This window comes from Fundulus heteroclitus, chromosome 14, assembly GCF_011125445.2.
Source record: "Fundulus heteroclitus isolate FHET01 chromosome 14, MU-UCD_Fhet_4.1, whole genome shotgun sequence".
In the NCBI taxonomy this organism is placed as follows: domain Eukaryota; kingdom Metazoa; phylum Chordata; class Actinopteri; order Cyprinodontiformes; family Fundulidae; genus Fundulus; species Fundulus heteroclitus.
The window spans coordinates 30836850-30854094 of NC_046374.1; the positions used below are offsets into that span (position 1 = coordinate 30836850).

At 39.7% G+C, this 17245-nt stretch overlaps 1 protein-coding gene and 1 long non-coding RNA gene across 2 annotated transcripts in view; one reads left to right on the forward strand and one right to left on the reverse strand.

Moving 5' to 3' along the window:
• Positions 1–17245, reverse strand: part of LOC105924405 — a 749458-nt gene that overhangs the window by 645017 nt on the left and 87196 nt on the right. The gene's annotated exons all lie outside the window — the stretch shown is intronic.
• LOC118565767 overlaps positions 10385–17245 on the forward strand; it is a 42960-nt gene continuing 36099 nt past the window's right edge. Inside the window, exon 1 of the long non-coding RNA XR_004932592.1 lies at positions 10385–10425. This is a non-coding gene — a long non-coding RNA (uncharacterized LOC118565767). The remainder of the gene's footprint in view (positions 10426–17245) is intronic.

Genomic DNA, 17245 nt, shown 5'->3' on the forward strand with positions numbered 1-17245 from the left:
ATTGTTGTTTTGTTTCATCATACAGGTCTCTCTTGAAAACAAGCTTTTAGATGAGAATACCTATATAAATAAAAGTTATTTGAAAAAAAAAACAGAAATTACTCCTAGTTGACTGCTTAATGTCAAACACTTTGGAAGGGTTAGGGTTAGTTTAGTTTAGTTTCTTTTGAGAGTGAGCCCAAATTCTGGGTGTCCAAAGTGTGGCCCTGAGGCCATTTTTGGCCCCTGGACTGATTTTTGTGAGGCCCCCAACTACAATTCAAACCTGATATAAATATGGCTGACCAGGAAAGGAGGGAGATGCAGGTTTTTTTTTTAATTAAGGCAAAATTATTTAAAATCTTATCTGTCCTGTGACTTTTGTGTTGGTGAACCCAAATTTGCTTTTACCTAACGTATTCAACTTGGCTAAATACTGCATTTTCAAAAATATAAAAAATTTAGCAAAATGTTACACCTTTTGCCAAAAATAAACTATTTGTTTTTGTATTGTTTTCAAATCAAGTCTTACAGAATTTACATACTGGATGATTTTCTCTAATCTGAACAACTTTAAAAACCCTTTTAAAGTTTGGGGTCTACAATGATTTGCACATGACTTTTCTGGCTTCTGTATTTGTTTTATGAAGATATTTAACATTTTACATATAAAAAGGTCATTGTGATATTTGTGATTTGGGCTATTTAGAATTTCTTCTTTTTTTAGCTTGAATATTTTGACCAACATGACAGAACAGTTGACCTAGATGTATTACACCACTTCATCAGACCTTGATTAATGTATTGACATATAACACTTAATCATTATTTTAAGTAAACCCAAAGACTGTGTGCAACAAACAACAGAGGTCTCCTTGTTCCTATTTTAATGGCTTTGCACTGCTTCATTTTTATTATATTTTTTTATTTAACCTTTATTTAACCAGGAAAAAATCCAATTGAGATTAAAAACCTATTTTTCAAGGGAGTCCTGGCCAAGAGGCAGCAAAGTTACATATTGAACAGAGATACATTAAATTAAATTACGGGTACATAAAAAACATATCAAGTAAATACATTACAGATAATTGAGGCCGTTTCAAATTCTTTCACTTTCAACTTAAAAGCATTTAAGGATAAAAACTCAGTCAACTTCCTGTCTCTTTGTAACAAAATTCCACGCACAAGGAGTTGCGTAACTAAAGTCTTTCTTTCTTAGCTCTGTCCGGGCAAAAGGAACCGTGAGGAACAGCTGATCATTGGATCTCAGGGCATAAGAGGCCATGCTTTTCTGTGTAAGTAAGGTACAAATGTAAGAGGGCAGTAATCCAAGAAGGGCCTTGTAAATAAAAGGGTACCAATGACACAACCTCCTTGTATAGAGGGAAGGCCATCCCACCTTAGAGTACAGGTCACAGTGATGTGTCATGGCTCTACAGTTTGTAATGAACTTTAATGAAGCATGGTAAACACAGTCCAACATTTGAAGACATGAAGAAGTAGCATTCTTATAATAAAGGTCACCATAATCTAAGACCGATAAAAACGTAGCAGAGACGAAGCACTTTTTTACTCCAAAAGAAAAACATGTCTTATTACAAAAGAAGAAACCCAATTTAAATTGTATTTTCTTCACATGTTTATCAATAAAAGGTTTGAAGGTGAGGGAGTCATCAATTACAATTCCAAGGTATTTATATTCATTAACCACTTCAATGACATTCCCTTCCAGAGTGGACACTACTGGCAGGGTTTGAGGCACCTCCTTATGATTTGAAAACAACATTAACTTTGTCTTGTGAGCATTAAGAAATAATTTAAGATTAATAAATTAATACTGTACAGCAACAAAGGCTTTCTATAGGGAATTAATAGCCTGTTCAAGAAATGACCCAAAGCAATAAATAATTGTATCATCAGCATAAAAATGCATATTAGCATCAGATACATTTTGTTCTACATTGTTGATGTACAGGATAAATAAGAGGGGCCCCAAAACAGATCCTTGTGGCACACCCTTGTGAACAGTAACAAATTCAGAACAAAGGCCCTCACATTTTATACATTGGGACCTGTTTTCTAAATAGTTCGAATAGTTCCAATAAAAGGTAGCCTGCGTTTTAAAATAGCATGGTCTACAGTGTCAAACGCTTTTGAAAGATCAATAAAGAGTGAGTTGAGTGAGCTGAGTTTTTTTCTGAAACCTGATTGATATATGGAAAGGATTTCATTTGAATGGAGGAACTCTTTTAATTGATCACACACAGAATTTTGGATAAAACACATACATTTGAAATTGGCCTATTATTGGTAAGAACTGATGGATCACCTCCTTTTAATAAAGGAAGGACAAAAGTAGATTGTTGGAATATCTTTGTTTTCAATTGAAAGATTAAAAAGAATGAACAGAGGCTCTGCTATGAAATCAGCTGCCAGTTTTAAGAAGTAAGACTCAATCAAGTCAGGTCCAGGGGGCTTTCTGTGGTCTAATGTTCTTAAAGCTTTATGTACTTTGCAACAAATAAAAGGAACAAAATTAAAAGGATCTCCATAAAACATGGGAGATACATGTTTGATCTGTACAAATATTCCTGGCAATTGTCCCTTTTGAATCAAATAGAGAACCAGACGATAAAAAAAATGCTAGTTAAAACAATTCAAGATTTTAGTTTGATCATAAACTGGGACTGAGTCTTTTAAGTACAAATGTGAGTCTGTGATTTGTTATTAACAGACAGAGATTTGATCACTTTCCAGAATTTCTGTGAATCATTGAGGTTTTCAGTGGTCACAGACAAAATAATTCTGCTTTGGGCTTTTTAATAAGCAAAGTGCATTTATTTTGAAGCTGTCTAAAAAATGACCAATTATTGACAGAGTCACTTTGTCTTGCCTTGTCCCTTGCTTTATTACGCTCACGAATACCATTTGCCAGATCCGAAGAAATCTTCAACGGTGGATGTTTATTTATAACTTGCATGAAAATGTCTCTGAAAAAAGTCCAAGCTAGTTCTACATCTGGAATTAGATTTTTATATTCCCAGTTCACCATAGACAAATCATGATGAAAGGCTTGCTCATTAACATTTTTGAGATTCCTTCTGAAAACAATACGGGGTTTGCATTTTGGAATCCTAGTGCTTCTACATGCAGCAACCACACAATGATCACTTAAGACACCCAAGGAAGAGAATTTATGAGGCACGTTAGTTAAGATCAAGTCAATCAAGGTAGATTCATCTGGACATTTGGGATTAGGCCTGGTGGAGGAATTGACTAACTTGGTGAGATTAATAGAATTACAAAACCTTTTAAACTCGTCAGAAGTTGAATTTAACCAGTCCCAGTTGAAATCTCCTGCCAATAGGAGTTCAGTGTAATCTAACTTATCTAAAAGATGGAGTCCTATAACACCCAGCCACAGTAATATGCAGCAATTTAGCTATTTCTACCTCCAAGGCCAATTTTACATCATTGTAAAACTGTGGCTAACTTTTGACTTAACTTTTAATTATGTCCTAGTGTTAATACAGTCTTCATGAAACACATTGTGAGTTTTATCTGTCAAGCCAAAACACATTGGCCAGGTTATAAAGTATTTTCTTTGTATTTCAGGCATCAATCGAGTCTTTGCTTAAATAATTAAGGTTTATTGTCGTGAGGCAGACACCTGCTCAAAAACAGCGCGTGTTCTCGGAAACACGGCGCCATTTATACAGGCACAGAGTGTGTTTAATTCCTTCATCTCGCAGAGCCTGCTGCACTTCTTTGAAGGCACGGTTTTTGCTTGGTGAGAACAATGCAGAAACCTAACAGATGGACCATAATGTTATGCTTATTAATTTATCACTCTATTTACTATTACTAAGGGGAGGTCACATTGCTACAATAGTAGGTACATTTAAAAAAATATTCCGCAAGTTATTATCTGCATTCAAATGAGTTCATTTCACTAAATGTACCTAAGGTTTATAGTAAAAAAAAAAAAACATTCCAGTTTGCAGCTCCCTCAGACTGGAATCAATTGCAGAGGGACTTGAAGCTGAAGGATTTGGTCTCCCGGTAATGTATTTAGGGCCATTTTAAACCAGTTTATAAAAAAGGTTTCTGTTTGTAGATGTTTTGCCTAAATGTTAATCATATTCTGCCAAAATTACATATTTAATGTATTTACTGTTCTGCAGTTTTTAATTTGGAATTGTATGCTGCTGCCATTCTTGACCAGGTCTCTCTTGAAAAAGAGATTTTTAATCTCAATGAGATCTACCTGGATAAATAATACATACAGTACATACAAGTACCCTGGAATTACAGAGTACCAACACATGCAAGAAGCTGTGCAAAATAGTCAAGGGTCTTAAGCTCCAGCCCAGTTGCAAAGAGGGTAGTGTAACATACTGGAAGGACCTGGAGATTTTAAAGAACACTTTTACAGGCCTTTAAAAAAATTGTGTGTTTGCATGTGTGCATGTATAAATATGAAGAAACTTTTGTTGATGCGTAGAGAAGGATCAGGATTGTATATTTGAGAGAGAATGAAAAACATTCAAATGAACAAACCAACTTGTTTCATTATTAAAATATAAAATGTATTAATTTATAAATTTTTTAATATGTAATATCACATGGCTCTTTGTTTAAGAGCATGAAACCAAGTAATTCAGCATGAAAGCATGTATCTATTTACATATTTAATAATATCCCATACCACATGTCTGTCTTTGTCAAATGGCATCAAACAAAGTATTTTGGCATGAAATCAAGTATTTATATAATAATATGCCATATGTATGTATGTTGAAGAGCATACATTTATGAAATACATTAAACCAAGGTATTTCAGCATTAAAATGTTGTTTATGTGTGACAGTATCAAAAACACATCTCTGCCATTTGTAACAAACCAGAATAAAAACGTATTATTGACTACATTAATTCTGATTTAGCTTTGATTTTAAATCTTTCATCACTTTTTCTCTTCTTGCAGTCTTGTACTCTTTCATTCAGCCCAACTAACAGCAGTGCTGAAGGTCCGTATCCAGTGCAGTTGATGATGGAGGACTTTGCCAAAGAAACAATCACCTTGTATGAAATTGATGGTTCAACGTTGACAAGAAGCGCCAGCACTGCTATAAGCAGTATCCCTATCCAGTTTCTTTTGAAAGGTATAGTTTTAGATTTTTGATCAGCTTGTTTTATACAATAAAGAGTTCAACTGATGTGAAGTTTATTTTCACTTTGGTGTCTAATAATTTCTGATTCTATCAAAAGTTGATCAATTGTTAAAGGAGATCAAAATTTTAAATTTCTGAAAATGGGAATTTAATAAAACACTTTTCCCCATTATAGGAACAATTGACCAGCACAAATGGTTTAAAGTTACTGAATCCATTCTTTAAACTAGTTGCGGAGCTGTGTAACACACTGTGGTGTGTTCAATAATTTGAGTACGTTTGGCAGGCTAAGTGTCCCTCGAGGGTTGCCATAGGGTGGCCATAAATGACAATGTTTAGTATTGGATAAAATAAAATAAAAATAAAATAGGAGTATTTTGTAAGTTTATTTCACCTTATCTGGATTTATTTCCTGCATTGCTCCAGTGGATCCTGCAGCTCCCTCCTGCACAGAAAGTGAATATCTGCCCAGGTTCCTGCCTCCAACTCCAGAACACGGAGCTCAGATCTTCATAAAAGTTAATCAGACGATAGAAATCCGCATCAGCGCAGAGGCGACTCTCTCTGTGTGAGTAGCAATTAAACATTGTTTCTAAATATGTGAAAGTTTTTGACATGATTCAAGATGGCTGTCTAAAACTTGATGTTGTTGAGTTCAAATAATATCAGAACTCCAATACATACAAACATAAAGCCTGCACACATAATCTGAACAAAACTGGTTTTTGCTGTCAGAGCATTTTGAACTTGACATCATAAAAGGCTAGTTTCAGGGCATTCTTTCAAACACCAACAAAGAAACCAGTGGATTTCCTGTTATTTTTTTGTAGGATCACTGAGCTCCTGTTCAGCGGACCATTTAATGTAGTGAAGAATTCATCTGGTTCCGGACATTTCACTCTGAGATGGACGCCTTCTACGAGTGAAGACGAAGAAAGCCATCCCATCTGTTTTGTTGTTCATGCAAAGTCAGTATTTAATCTGATAGTTGGCAAAATATGTCAAATACACAAAACAACATGTCATGACTGTCTGGTTCAGACTTTAACTTAATTGACCAGAAGCTAGTGTCACAGTCTTGGGTAGAGACAGTTCCTTTGTCTACGCCCCTTCAGGTTTCTGCCTTGGAGGCAATCTAACCCAGATCACCCATCAGACAGGACCTCTGGAGGTGATTATTTCGGGTAACCATGAAGAGCTTATTCCGTTTTTTGTTTTCCCGGTTAAGCATGGTTCCTGAGATCTACAATGATCTGCACCAGGTCTTTAGTAAAAGTAAAGCCCAGTCATTACCACCACATCATCCCTATGACTGCGCCATCGACCTTTTGCCTGGCGCCCCATTACCTAGCAGCCGCTTGTATAACATATCCAGGTCAGAACGTCAGGCGCTCGAAAAATACATTGGAGAGTCCCTCGCTGCAGGGTTAATTCAGCCTTCCTCCTCTCCACTGTGTGCAGGATTTTTTTTCGTGGGAAAGAAAGATAGTTCCCTTCGCACGTGTATCGATTATCGAGGGCTAAACCAAATCATGGTAAAAAATAAATATCCGCTCCCTTTGTTGTCCTTGGCGGTCGAACCAGTCCAAGATGTTATTTTCACCAAATTAGATCTACGCAATGCTTATCATTTGGTTCGAATCCGTCCGGGGGATGAGTGGAAGACGGCTTTCAAGAGTACCCTAGGACACTTTGAGTATCTAGTCATGCCCTTTGGGCCTTGTAATACCCCATCTGTCTTCCAAGCCTTAGTAAATGATGTCCTACGGGATTTTCTTAATGTTTTCATTTTTGTCTATCTCAATGACATCCTTATTTACTCTCGTGACCACGTCCAGCATCGACAACACGTCCGCTTGTCCTTCAACACCTCCTTGAGAACCTTCTGTTTGTGAAGGCTGAAAAATATGAATTTCATAAGGCCTCTGTTTCATTTCTCGTTCTTATTTTAGAAGGCGGACAGGTCAGATCAGACCCCGATAAGATCAAGGCAGTGGTTGAATGGCCAACACCTGAGTCTAGGAAGCAGCTACAACACTTCCTAGGTTTAGCTAACTTTTATAGGTGATTCATCAGGGGTTACAGTCAGATCGCGTCCCCTCTACATGCACTCACTTCTCCCAAGACCCCTTTCACCTGGAGTCCAGAAGCTAGTGCCTTCTTTAATCAGTTAAAGACTCGGTTTTCTGAGGCCCCCATCCTTGTAAACCCCGATCCTAGTAAACAGTTTATTCTCAAAATTGAGGCTTCTGATACTGGTGTAGGAGCGGTCCTCTCCCAGCAGCTGGATTCAGATCAGAAGCTTCATCCCTGTGAGTTTTTTTCTTGTCGCTTGTCTCCAGCTGAACACAATTATGATGTAGGTGATCGAGAACTACTGGCCATTAGGTTAGCCTTAGAAGAATGGCGACACTGGTTGGAGGGGTCCGAGCAGCCCATAATCATTTGGACAGACCTCAAAAACCTGGCTTACCTGCAGTCCGCCAGACGACTCAATCCCCAACAGGCTCGCTGGTCCCTTTTTTTGTTTCTCTTCAACCTATCCATCACCTATCGTCCTGGCTCCAGAAACATTAAACCTGACGCCCTTTCCCGATTGTATGCTCCACAAGACTTGGAGAAGGAACCTGCTCCCATCCTGCCACCCACCTGCACCTTTGGTGCCCTCCGTTGGGAGCTGGAAGATCGCAACACCCAAGCCTTGCAACATGAACCTGATCCTGGAACCGGACCCGCTGGCCTAACCTATGTTCTGAGTTCTGTCTGCCCTGATGTTATCCGCTGGTGCCACGACTCTAAGTTCTCCGCCCATCCGAGAATCTACAGAACTCAATCCCAGGTTTCTCGTCGGTTTTGGTGGCCCTCCTGGACCAAAGATGTCCGAGACTATGTCCGTGCCTGTCCTGTTTGTGCCCAGAATAAACCATCAAATAGACCCCCCGCTGGACTCTTGAATTCGCTTCCCCTACCAAAACGCCCTTGGTCCCACATCGCATTACATTTTGTCACCGGTCTCCCATCCTCTCAAGGAATAACAACAATCCTAACGGTAGTAGACCGGTTCTCTAAGTCCTGCCATCTCATCTCCATCAGAAGACTGCCTAATGCCTTTCTTACTGCTCAACTTCTCCTTAAACATCTTCAGACTCTAGACTTCAGTATCCCCTGTGACATCCTCTCTGACCGGGGTCCCCAGTTTTTTTTCACACGTCTGGAAGCACTCACCTCTAGATATCACCCTCAGACTAATGGACAGACCGAAAGAATGAATCAACAACTAGAAACCACTCTTCGTTGTCTCACCTCCCCATCCCCTTCTGACTGGAACAAGTAGTTGCCCTGGGTAGAGTACGCCCCAAACTCACATTTCTCCACTTCAACTGGTCACTCGGCATTCAAAATAGCGCTGGGATATTAGCCACCTCTCCTACCGTCTGATGAAATCCAGATCCCCGTCAACTCAGGTCAACAATACATACTCTGTTGCCGTCAGACCTGGAACTCAACCATCACCGCCCTTCAACAAATCGCAGAGCAGAACAGAAGGTTTGCTGATCAACGTAGGACCCCAGCTCCACAATACCACCCCGGTCAGAGGATCTGGCTCTCCTCCAAAGGCATCCTCACCAACCCCTCTGCTAAGAAGTTATCACCCCAGTTTACTACCCTACGGCAGATGGATCATCAGTCCATCTGCCGTTCGACACCGTCTGCCCCCTCATTCTTGTGTTCACCCAACTTTCCATGTCTCTCAAATCAAGCCTGTCCTTTCTAATGATTTGTGGTGCTGCTCGGGCTCCCCGCCTCTCTTAGTCAGCTCCACCAAGAGTAAGAGAACTGCTGAGTCAGTTCTTCCACTCCACCTCCCAGGTTCTCCATACCTGGTGGTTAGCAGACCTTCACGCAGCGTAGATTCCCACACTTGCTCTCGTTAATCTTTCTCTCCCGCAGTGCTTTTGATCCCGACGTCCCAATCATTGTCTGCAGCTCACTCTGTGAGCATTCATTTGTGTTTATCAGCCTAAATAAACATTTTAACTGCTTGTTGTCTCCTGACTGTGTTCTGCATGTGGGCCAAACACCTAAAAACCATGACAGTCATGTTCTCAGACTGTTTAGCCAAAGTGCGAAAGAGCTACCACAGCAGCAGTACTGCTAAGAATTGTGTTCAACCGATGAACTATTTATTAAAACTGATGCAGTGATTAATGTTATAAACTGTTGCAGCATGGGAAAACAAATCCTGGGTTCATATGTCTATACCATGTTAGCCTTTAGTCCATAGGCATACTCAGGATTTCTCAGGGTACTCTCATGTTAACAGGCTAACTGGAAATTGAAATTGAATTGGAACAGTGATGATATTTTGCCAGAATCCCCCCCCACACACACACACACTAAATGAGTCCCTGAGAAATTCTTTGGTCTTCTCAGACCATCACTTCAATGTGCTTCTCACAGCAGGTTCACTGTGTACAAAAGGTTTATATGCAGAACGGAAATGAACCATATGGAGATCTGATCTCCTCCAGAGGAGAGAGGTGATGAGCTTTATGCCACCTTGGTGTTGGCAAACAATAAGTCCAGTATTTTATTACCATTGCTGCAGCAGGTAACAGGCTGGGTGAAGAGGAGAGTGGAGGACCAAGAGGTATGATTAAAATTTCAGCAGATCAGAAAAAAGGCCTTTGATTTCTAGGTTTAGAGTCCGCTTATTGGGAGTGGAGGAAATCACAGCCTAGAGAAGAACATACAGGGTTAGCTCCCGTGGTAGATAATATGGCTTCATACCAACAGTTAGCAACTCAATGTTCTCACTGCAGAGAGTCTCTTTAATAAGTACCCACTGCTGCACATCTGTCCCTCACAAACACAGCCAGACATCACAAGGATGAATTCAAGAACTTAATAAATCTAAAAGCATTGAAGATTTGAAATTTAGAACTAAAGCCAAAATTAACATAACTTTGCTATAATTTGTACTATTTTCAGGTGCTTTCAAATTGACTTTCATTCTTCACCTCAGGAACAAATTTATTTATTTGAAAAAAAAAAAAGCTGCTTCTCTTATATGTAGATAAATAGGAGGGAAACGGTACACCCCCTGGTAATTTTTTCTTGCATCTGATCCAGTGAGGTTGTTATGAACATTATTTGAAGGCTGTTTCATCACAAATTTAAGATTAAAGCCCTGAACTGAATCACTTCCACAGTGGCGCCAGTTCGGTCTTCCAGTCTGAGCATCGCTGTGTTATTGTGACTGTTGGAAACAGTGAGTCAGTTCTTTTTATTTCCATCTTTGATTTAATTAGCTTTTTTACTTCCTGAGCTCATGATTTTTCTGCTGCTTTTATTCCAGGTTCAAACACTGTTGTTTCACCCACCATTCCTCTGACAACACCAAATCCTCCCCCGAGGACACGTAAGTAGGATGAAAGCAGGAGCAAAGGTTCTCGGAAGTAGTGCCGTAAACCATGTTGATCTCTTGTTCTTCCAGCTCATATCATTGTTCTGAAGCTAAAGATCTCGACTACAATGTCACTGAAGGACAATTATGACACAATCGTAAAAGAGGTCAGTAATATCCTTGAATTTAGCACAAACATTAATTGCTTGAGTTTTACTCCAAACCAATTCAGCCCAATAATCTTCCATTGTTAAACAAGTTTAGTTTCAGTGATGCAGTCTAGCTCAGCTACTGATGTCAACGCTGATCATAGATCAGTATGTTTTTAAGGCACCACTGACTGTGTTTCACATCTTCTGTTTTCTTTTGCAGATCGTAGATGAACTGATCAGGCGAGGGATGCCACCAGACATAAATGTAAACCTGCTGAGCGACGGTTCACTGAAAGTTACAAAAACAGCTTCCCCCTAGTGGCTAATTCTGAGACTTATTGTGATATGTGCAAATATGTGATATATGTGATATGGGAAACATGACTGGGTTTTATTTATACCTTTTTAATCACTTTAGGAACTTAATGTTGTTTTTGGGTAATATAATAAATTATCATTTGTCATCGTCAGTCCAGATAGGGTTTTGATTTGATTTGGTTTTGTCATTTTTGAGCCTTAAAATAACCCCCTCATCGGGCGCGATGAGCAGATATAAACAGACATGGCGCCATCTGCTGGCAGTACCACAGAACTATCAGAAAGCCGTATGGCGACTAATAAATCAAATTTAAATGCCGGGCTGAGCCAGACCCCTCTCAAATGCCTCACGGTAAAGCAGCAACCGTTATTAATTCAAAGAAACCCATCTGTAGCAACTCTAAGAGCCTCATGTCAAAACATCAGAGTGAAATTAATTTCCTGTTCATATACGGAGACAGTGTGACAGCATGAAAGTAACGTTGTGCCATCAAGCCATGAGGAAAAATCAGACTGAGTTGTAAGCAAATTCAAGACTTTTACAGGCACCAAAGGAACTGCCCCTCTCAGCTGGGTGTCGTTGCAATAAAGGCTTGCTGCCCACAGACAATCGCCCTCATTTCTCGCTGTTTCATTGGAGCAGCATTGGGGAGAATGCTCTCATCATCCTCTGACGAGCAGAGAATCCGACTGGGTTCTGTGAACTGACGGCTGGATTGAAGCTAAGTATGCAGTCCATCTTCTGCGTAACCAGACGCCGGAGTAAAGACTCCATCTATGCCGAAGCCAGCCTTGTGATTTTTTTCAGCTGTTGCAGGAAAGCGGACTCGAGACTGCGCAGAGCGGTCTCCCTTTTTGCGGCCTGGCCAAGGCCCACAGGAGCAGCTACGCCAGCCAAGCTGAGAGGAGTCCCCACGTACACAAGCTGCAGCCCCACACTGCTGAGCTTTCACAGGCCTAGGACTCAGAGCTGCTTCCTCACCATCACGTTTCGGCTAGCTGCAGAGCCCCATGCTAGCCTTCACCCAACCAGCCTTCACCCTGCCTGATTCAACTGCTTCCAACTGGATGCCCAAAGTGAACCGAACTGACATAGAGGCACCGACAGGTTTGGCAGAGAAATAGACAAGTAAAGTTAAATGGTTTGTTTAGAATGGTTTACCCAATGCATTTTGACGGTGTTTTTTCAAAACACGTGGAGCTAACAGACCTAGCTCCCGTTAGCATTTTAAAACCAAGCATTGCTGCTGTGGATTGAGTGTGTTTTTAGGGTTATAACAAACTTTATCTCCATAAGGGTTTTATTAATATTTGTGCTTTCCTGTCCGCTCATTATGACTTAATGGAACTTAAAGCTTTTTAAAATTAGCCCTGCGTGTCCGCTAGTAGAATGCTATTGGCTTCTGGATAACATACTACACAGCTATGGTTCGTTTTAAATATAAAGATTGTTTTTGTTCACCCCGCCATCGTTTAATAGTACTACAAGCATTATTACTGTGTTAATATGGAACATTCATCCATCCATCCACTTTTTAACACGCTTTTCCCTGATGGGGTCGCGAGGGGTGCTGGTGCCTATCTCCACCTGTCAATGGGTGAGAGGCCGGGTACACACTGGACAGGGCAACAGTCTATCACAGGGCAACACAGAGACAAACAGGACAAACAATCATTTACACAGATACACCTATATGGAACATTAATGTTGATTTAATAGTTTTTTTGTATAACTTTAGGATTAACCCATTTAAGGACCCATCGCTACAGCAACCCATAGCTTCCCAGAGAAATAGTGGCATTAATAAAATCAAGCATCCAAAGTTACGGATTTTTACTGAGCGAATCATTCTTTAAAATGTTATTTTATCAAATAATGTTTTGTTTAACACAGGATTTTCATTCTGAATGGGCTGAAACACATCAAATGTTCTAAATTAGTTAAGCTATTTTAACCCCATTCCACATTCTTAATATGAACTTTGGTTCTATAACTTAGATCTGCAGTGAACCAGGATTCACTGAATTATTCTGGTGATGGTGATGTGATATTTTTATTATTGGCCTAATCCTGCTTCGCTACTAAAGGCCCATTTTTACCCCGGTTTAAGATTTGACAATAAAATAAGGAATCATTGATCAGAGGTAGAACGGTTCAAATACATATTTAATTCATAGAAATTAAATATGGAGACAGAGTTACATACCATTACAAGATGTTGTTCTCACCGGTGGATAAGTCTATCTGTCTGAAGTAAGTTTTACCAAGACATTCCTTTTATTAACTTTAAACTCCTCCTGCATGGCTCAGAGGTAGGATGACTGACCCCCTCTCCTGCTGACCACCCCCTCAGGGCAATAAAACTCCATGTTTATCTTACGCTGGAGCAGGAAAGGACAGACCCCCCTCTGCTTTCCTCAGTAACCCCAACTAAGATATATTTTTAATTCTCAACAACCCCTCTGTTTTGATCCCTCAAAGATCAAACCAATAACTAGGCTAAACTAAGTCTATGTCTTGAAACCCTTAAACAAAATGTAAATAGTAAGATGTAATATTGTAACCCACTGTCCCCTCTGTTGGCGACTTATGAAATCAAATGAAGTTCAAATGTTCCCCTTAAATGTAAAATAACCCAAGTATAAGCTAAAAAGCTACTAAACCTATCTGAATCTCTAACCTACTAGAATTAAGAAAAGTAAGCACCTTTATCCGAGAGGTGCAAGGCTAAGATAAATGTGCAACTACCAGAAACTATTATATGATCTAACTATGACTTTAAGAGTCCTAACCTAGATTAACAAAATGTCTTCTTAGAAATAAAGATAACCCATGAAAGCACTACACTCAGATCAAACCACAGAATAAAAAAAACAGATTTTCATGCAATGCAAAACCAAGATTCTAACAATACTAATATTGAACACCTTATGAATATGGAACTTATAAGACATATGCAGTGATTACAAAACTCTCATTTTCTTTTTTTCTTTTTTACACAATGCATTCAATTGTGGTCATGATGTCTTGCATCTCGGAGATGTCTTCTTCTCGCCTTTAAAGAAGATGGTTTAAAGAGTCAGTGTTCCAACCGCGGTCTCCACAGAACTGTATGTTAATCTTTATTAAAAATAAAAAACGAAAACAAAATAAAATTCCAGCTGCCCCTCCGTGGGTGGCTCTGCGAGATAAGTTGTTCCGGTGATGTCTCCCTGGAAACCTCTGGTGGCTGGTACACACGGCTCCTGGAGTCTGATGGGCCCCTGACCTCTGGCCCACCACATCTGCTTGTCGATAACCTTAGCGTGCACTCCGTCGAAGTCGGGGGTGACTGAACTCCCCTCCCGTTTCTCCTAATTTAATGTCTCCAATACAACCTGAAACTTACACGACAACTGTTTAGATATCAAATGTTGTGTGCTACCTGTAATTCCGGAGGTTGACTTCAGTCCCGAAAAGCTCCTTTCAGTCATATGGAATCATATCCTGTAATGAAATTAACTGAACACTCCCACAAGAAAACACTTCACAGCTTTTTCACCCCATTTCCAATTTACGTCTGTGCACAGAACTATAGTCAATTGTGTTTAGAATTCTCCCCATTAATCTGAACCAACCTTCTTGTTGTTTCCCCTCCAGCCTATGAGAAACCTATTTTAGAAATGTAATAGTTAATGAGACACTTTATCGCAATTCCTCTTTCCTCGTCCTTACGCTGTCCTGTAAGAAAATGCAACGACCACACAAATACGTTACTCTCTGGTGAAGATTCCCCTGTCTGTAAAATAAAAAATTAGTTAATGCAGTTGTGAAATCAAAGTATAGTAACGAGACGCATTTGGGGCCCGTTTGTGCTGGACCAACCTTTTGTCTAAGTTTCCTTGAGACAGTGAGTCTGCTGCCTAACCTTTGACCGTTAAATTTAATCTAGCTTGGTTCCTGGCTTGTTTCCTGGAAGTTAACTAAAACAATGAAAAGCCTCATGTAAGCATTTTTAACAGCGTTATCTGCTCACAAGACTGTCATATGGCCTCGGTGCATCCTGGGATGTACACATGCTCACTGAAGTGTGAAGTTACCCTCTGTTTATCTCTGTTTTATCCAGTTTTTTGTAGTTTATGTAGTTTTTCTGTTTAATTTAACATTCACTTTATTGTCCTGCTTAAACTGTTTAAGCCTTTTTCCAAGAACCCCCTCATAGAATATATCTCTAGCAGATACTTGGTGTCTGACACTCCGCTAATTAAATGTAATGTATGGTTCTGTTTTGGGAGTCACTTAACAAACATTCCGGAGAGCCATGGGTAAGGTCTTTTGTGGGGGGTTTCTTTTTGTTTAAACAACCGTTATCTGATTTACAACGCAGTTACATACCTCTGTGGTGTCCTGCACAAGAATCCTTCCCTTAAATTACTTGTGCCAAGGGTTGATATAAAGTTTAAGATCTGTATAGCTTTACGATATAGTGTTATCATATAAATGTTCATGTCATATCCCTCTGCTTGGAACAAAATTAATTTTGTTACAAAACATTAACAAAGAATAGTATTAGTCATCACAGGGAATCAATTAACTGCAAATAATTATCTGACTTGAAGCATGAAAAACACCTGCCTATATCCTGGATTCAGATCAAAACTTAATGCAATTTCATAATCCCACAGTTCTACAAGAAGTCCATCAAAAGTTGTATAAGATCAGTGTACCCATTGAAATAATAATTGTAACTAATATGCTCACAGCAAGTTGATGGTATGAGAATGCTGAACGTTCCAAGGTACTTACATACTGATAAAATATTGGGTTTTACCTGCATAAAACACCTGGTAACGGCAAAGTCTGGTGAAAATCTGATAAGTTTTAGCATGCAACAGTTATATTGTCCAATAGAAAAATCTCAATACTTAAGAGCTATTTAAGAAATAAGTTGTTTAGAAACAGAATGTCCCAAGCAGGACACATCTGTGCTTACCGAGAGGCCCATGTAATAAACCTGTCCCCTTAGGACGTTGCAACCCCCCTTGTGAAAATTTATGACATGCAGTTGTCAACCAGAACTCACAGAGACCTAAGTATAAGTGTAGCACATAAAAGTATTCCCACCCCTGTGGATTGTCTGCTAATAATTGTGATGGTAAAATACACCTTCTGCTGTCAATTATGAGCAATACGGTCCTGGACATAATAGAATTAAAACTCATGTTTAAAAGGAACATATCAGTTATATAGTAAAAAATTTTAAGAGACAGTAGTATATTTTTCAAAACCGCAAACCTGTACTGCTGGTATCTACCCAATTGGCTGCCTTAAGAAGTTATTACCTGCACCAATCCATTTACCTGGAAGCTCAAGAGTTGGAGACACAGAAAAAATATTAGCGATCACATTCCATTAAATTTGGTCAAAAGTATAGTGGTAGAAAGTCTGAATTACCTTAACAAAAAGTCTGTTATCAGTCTGTGGTCCTTGAGATGGACTGGACTGACATGTACAGCAGATCAGGCAGAAAGGAGATTGGAGTTTAGACTTTGCACTCACAGCTTCCATGTATGGAACTCCACATTTCGTCCCCCATGTGTTGCAGTGATTCGCTGTCGATGCACCTCAGTGACAAAGTTCTGGTCCACGACTCAGAAACTGGATGAGACATTCAACTCCAGTGTATGCAGACAGTCATTTTCCCTTGACAGCTTAGGATCTGTGCTGTTCATAGGCGTTGGCCATTGTTCCAGGGTGAGGAAACATTGTTCATGGGAGCGTTATCCCCTAGATGGGGCACTGACCTTCTTGAAGGTGAAGTGGTATTAGGGACTTCTTGCCAGGATTTAGTGATGTGAAACAGTCCTTGGCCCAGTGTCCAGCGTAAGCAACTGTCCCAGATGTGATGGGTGCCCCACGACACACATATCGGCTGTAAATGCTCAGTTTCATTCTTCCAACCCCAAATCGGCACTGATCTGCGTCTCATGTCAGACAGTGTCCATACTCCAGAACGAACAGACCTGTAACAAAATTAAGATAGAAAAAGGAAAAACAGGGGGGGGAGGGAGCTCCCCCACCTTAAATTAAAATAGAGACAGTTCTCAATGGAATCAGCTGCTTACTGTCACTCCTTCCTATATTGTTTTCCAATAACTGTAATTTTACCAACTTTTAGTAATTAACAAACTCAAGCATTGTGTATCACCCTTCCTTTGAGTCACAGGCAAATGGT